Raw genomic sequence first — 5,297 nt, 5'->3', positions numbered from 1 at the left:
GGATTACAGGCGTGCACCATGCGCCAGGTTAATTTTTTGTATTTTTAGTAGAGACAGGGTTTCACCATGTTGTCTGGTCTGGTCTCGAACTCCCAACCTCGGGTGATCTACCCACCTCGGCCTCCGAAAGTGCTGAAATTACAGGCGTGAGTCACCACACCTGGCCTGATTGCCTTTCAAATGACATAAACCTTACTTTTCCGGAATAAGCCCAACCTGGACATAAGTAATTCTGGTTTCCATGTTGCTAGATTGCTCTTGTTAGTATTGCATCGACTTCTCACCGCTTTGTTCCTGAGTGAGAAGAGCCTCTACCGTGTCGGGTTAAGTTGATGCCGCCTCATGCAGTGAATGGGTCCTTCTTCTTCTTTGGGAGAAGCCCTTTAGGTCAGCAGCCCATCCTAATTGGCTGCCAGGACGGCTCCTTGAAGCTGGGGAAAAAATGATGACATACAAAATGAGGTGGCAGCTGGGCATGGTGACTCACACCTGTAATCCCAGCACTTTGGGAGGCCAAGGCGAGTGGATCACGAGGTCAAGAGATCAAGACCATCCTGGCCAACATGGTGAAACCCCGCCTCTACTAAAAAATGCAAACAATAGCTGGGCATGGTGACACGCACCTGTAGTCCCAGCTACTTGGCAGGCTGAGGCAGGAGCATTGCTTGAACCAGGGAGGTGGAGGTTGCCGTGAGCCGAGCTCACGCCACTGCACTCCAGCCTGGTGCCTGGTGACTGAGCAAGACTCGGTCTCAAAAAGGAAAAAAGAAAATGAGGTGGAAAAGACAGCAGGGGCCTTCACAGAATATTGAGGACGGGATAAGAATTGAGACCGCCTGTGTCTGCTTAACTCAACTCTTGGGATCAAGAGCTCAGATCACCTGCGTCAACCTGATTTAATGATTATTTCTAGAAAATTCTTCCCAGGAAGATGAGACTAAATCAGCCAATCACTGTTCGCTTCAGGAAAATCTTGTAGAACAATGTATTCTGGCAAATAGTTGACCAGTCCGGGAATCAGCTCACTCATCAGAACCTTCATCTTGCCGTTTCTCTGTCCTGTACTGTTGGGCCATGAGTTTGTCCTATCCCAGTGAGTCCTTGCATCGAAAGACAGACCATCAACCATCTGAGCCCAGATTCCAAAATCCTATGAGGCCAGGTGCACTTTGGGAGGCTGAGGTGGGAGGATTGCTTAAGCCCAGGAGTTCGAGACCAGCCTGGGCAACACGGCAAGACTCCATCTCTACAAAACACTAAGAAGTTAGCTGGATGTGGTGGAGCACAGCTGTAGTCTCAGCTACTTGGGAGGCTGACAGGGGAGGATTGCTTGAGCCCAGGAGGTGGAGGCTGCAGTGAGCTGTGACTGCAGTCTAGCCTGGGCAACAGAGCAAGACCATGTCTCTAAAAATAAACACGTTTTCTGGGAGGCGCTGTTGAGTTGTTGGCAGTGAATGGTCCTGAATGTTCCCATGGGATTCCGCTGAGACGGCCTCCCTGGGACGGCCTGAGACCTGCGGCTGAGCCAGCACTCTCCCCATGACACCCTGGCTTCCGTTTGTGAAATCACCTGGGTTCTGGGATTGAGAGAGCCTTCCTGTGTGTGCTTTGATGATCTGATGAGATGAAGATTTTGATCCTGTGGAAACTGCTTTGCTCCTAACAGTTCTGTTTGTCCGTCTGTCCTTGTCACCGTCTGTTGTGAGGAGCTCCTTGGGAAGAGGATGAGCAAACACAGCTCTGAACGTCTCTCTCTCAAGGGGCACCGAGGGCCAGTGAGTTCAGATCTTGTGAACATGCTGTTCTTACCCAACGAACTAAATCCTCACCAGCACTTTCTTCAGTTTTGCCTTGTTTTGAGAAAGATTCTCTGCTCAAGCCTGTCCTCTGGGGAGACCCTCAGGTCAGCACTGCCTTCAGTGGAGGGCTTGTGGCCCAAGGCGCAGGAGCTCTCACCAGGGCCGAGGCGGCTGAGGTCCTGCCCTGCGGGAGGGCATGCTCCAGCTGTGATCTGAGCTCCAGTGCTCGCCTTCCCTTCCGCAGTGAAGAGCACTTTGGGTCACAGTGGCCACTGTGAAGAACTTTTTTTTTTTTTTTGTAGAGACAGAGTTTCACCATGTTGGCCAGTCTGGTCTTGAACTCCTGACCTCGTGATCCACAGCCTCAGCTCCCAAAGTGCTGGGATTACAGGTGTGAGCCACCGCGCCCAACCTGTGAAGAACTTTTGTACATCATTCTCAAATTGTTGATTTGACAAGGGCTTAGAGTGAAAAAGAGGGAAATTCCCAAACACCAAGTAATCTGCATTTTGTCATTGGTAGGAGGAAGCTTCCAAAAGAAAGATTGAAACATTAATTTCTTTTTTTTTTTTTCTTTTGAGACGGAGTTTCGCTCTTGTTACCCAGGCTGGAGTGCAATGGCGAGATCTTGGCTCACTGCAACCTCCGCCTCCTGGGTTCAGGCAATTCTCCTGCCTCAGCCTCCTGAGTAGCTGGGATTACAGGCACGCACCGCCATGCCCAGCTAATTTTTTGCATTTTTAGTAGAGACAGGGCTTCACCAAATTGACCAGGATGGTCTTGATCTCTTGACCTCGTGATCCACCCGCCTCGGCCTCCCAAACTGCTGGGATTACAGGCTTGAGCCACCGCGCCTGGCCTATTTTAATTTTTTTTTATTTTTAAGGTGTGCACTTTATTCAGCTGGTCTCAAGTCATTGTACAGGTAAACCCTGGCTGCCTCCACCCACTCCTAGGGAGACCAAAAGCCTTCATACATCTCAAGTTGAGGGACAAAAAAACAGGTAGCCACAGAGGTTAAAATCTTTCAAAATAAAACAAAATTTAAAAAGTATTAAGGCGAAATTAAAAAAATTTTTCATTACATAATTTACAACAAAAGCAATGCTGTTACCTCCCCTGTGGACTCGGGAGAGGACTGGGCCATTCTCCTCAGAGAGAAGGGGGGTGGCTTTTAGGGGGGCAAGGGACTTCCTGTAACAATGCAGCTCACGATATTTGGAATAACAGTCAAGTCCTCGGCCACACTGTAGAACTTCGGGGGCTGCTCGCTCCAACCGACTGCTGTCACCTTCACCGCTCCAGTTTTTAAATCCTGACTCAAGCCAAAAAGCAAAACAAAGCCATGCCAATCTCATCTTGTTTTCTGCGCAGGTTACGTTTTGTCAAGAAGGGGTGTAATGCACTAAGTCGCAGTCCGCCTAGACGCGTTTGCGGTGGACGATGGCGGGGCTGGACCCGGCGTACTCCTGCTTGCTGATCCACATCTGCTGGAAGGCGGACAGCGAGGCCAGGATGGAGCCGCCGATCACACGGAGCACTTGCGCTCGGGGGGAGCAATGATCTTGATCTTCATCGTGCTGGGTGCCAGGGTGGCGATCTCCTGCATCCTGTCAGCGATGCCAGGGTCCATGGTGGTACCGCCAGACAGCACTGTGTTGGCCTACAGGTCTTTGCGGATGTCCACGTCACATTTCATGATGGAATTAAAGGTAGTTTCGTGGATGCCACAAGATTCCATGCCCAGGAAGGAAGGCTGGAAGAGTGCCTCAGGGCAGCGGAGCCGCTTGTTGCCGATGGTGATGGCCTGACCATCGGGCAGCTCATAGCTCTTCTCCAGGGAGGAGCTGGAGGCCGCCGTGGCCATCTCCTGCCCGAAGTCCAGGGCAGCGTAGCACAGCTTCTCCTTGATGTCATGCACGATTTCCCGCTCAGCTGTGGGGGTGAAGCTGCAGTTGCGCTCGGTGAGGATCTTCATGAGGTAGTCAGTTCCCAGCCAGCCAGGTCCAGACACAGGATGGCGTGGGAGACAGCATACCCCCTCATAGATGGGCACAGTGTGGGTGACCCCGTCACCGGAGTCCATCACGATGCCAACGGTACGGCCAGAGGCGTACAAGGACGGCATGACCTGGCCACGTACATAGCTGGGGTGTTGAAGGTCTCAAACATGATCTGAGTCACCTTCTCACGGTTGGCCTTGGGGTTCAGGGGGGCCTCAGTCAGCAGCACGGGGTGCTTCTCAGGAGCCACACGCAGCTCGTTGTAGAAAGTGTGGTGCCAGATCTTCTCCATGTTGTCCCGGTTGGTGACAATGCCATGCTCGATGGGGTACCTCAGGGTCAGGATGCCTCTCTTGCTCTGGGCCTCATCACCCACGTAGGAGTCCTTCTGACCCATGCCCACCATCATGCCCTGGTGCCTGGGGCGCCCCACGATGGAGGGGAAGACGGCCCGGGGGGCATCGTCGCCCGCGAAGCCGGCCTTGCACATGTTGGAGCCGTTGTCCGCAACAAGTGCAGCGATATCATCTGTGGTGAGCTGACGGCAGGCGTGGACGGGCGACGGAACGGCAAGGGCGAGGCTCTGTGCTCGCGGGAGATGCGGCCTCGGCCCTCTCTCTTTCTTTTCTTCCCTCCCTCCCTTCCTTCCTTCTTCTCTCTCCCTTTCATTCTCTCTCCCTTCCTTTCTCTTTTTCTTTCTTTCCTTTTTCTCTCTTTCTTTCTTATTTCTTTTTTTCTCTTTCTTGTCTTGCCCTTCCTTCTTTCTTTCCTTCCTTCCTTTTTTTTCCCTTTCTTTATTTTTCTTGAGATGGAGTTTGGCTCTGTTGCCCAGGCTGGAGTTCAGTGGCACAATCTCAGCTCACTGCAACCTCCTGCTCCCAGATTCAAATGATTCTCTGCCTCAGCCTCCCAAGTAGCCGGGATTACAGGCGAGCATCACTGCACCTGGCTAATTTTTGTGTTTTTAGTAGAGATGGGGTTTCACCATGTTGGCCAGGCTGGTCTTGCACTCGGGACTGAAGTGACCCACCTGCCTTGGCCTCCCAAAGTGCTGGCCTTACGGGCATGAGCCACCGTGACCAGCCTGGCTTGTTTGTTAAATAACAGCTTTATTGAGGAAAAATTCCTACATTAAAACTTTACCCCTTTGGAAGTCCAAGCCTGGCTATCAGGCAAGAGAGAAATAAAAGGCATGCAAATAGGAAAAAAGGCAAACTATCTCCCTTTGCTGATGCTATGATTCCATACCTAGAAGACCCGAAAACCCCACCAAAAGGCTCCTGAGCTGATACATGACTGCAGTGCAGTTTCAGGACACGAAACCAACATTCACAAGTCAGCGGCATTTCTATAAACTAGGAGTGTCCAAACTGAAAGCCAAGTCAAGAACAGCCACACACAAAAATGAAACGCCTGGGAATCCATCTAACCCAGGAGGTGGAAGGGATCTGCAAAGCAAGTCACAAACATAAAAGAAATCACAGATGACACAAAC

At 51.4% G+C, this 5,297-nt stretch overlaps 1 pseudogene; it reads right to left on the bottom strand.

Moving 5' to 3' along the window:
• Positions 1 to 2,972: 2,972 nt before the first annotated feature.
• LOC100407524 (actin, cytoplasmic 2 pseudogene) lies at positions 2,973 to 4,401 on the bottom strand (annotated as a pseudogene).
• Between the last annotated feature and the right edge of the window lie 896 nt (positions 4,402 to 5,297).

Source organism: Callithrix jacchus, chromosome 3, assembly GCF_049354715.1.
Source record: "Callithrix jacchus isolate 240 chromosome 3, calJac240_pri, whole genome shotgun sequence".
Taxonomy (NCBI): Eukaryota; Metazoa; Chordata; class Mammalia; order Primates; family Cebidae; genus Callithrix; species Callithrix jacchus.
This window is presented reverse-complemented; position numbering and strand designations above follow the sequence as displayed.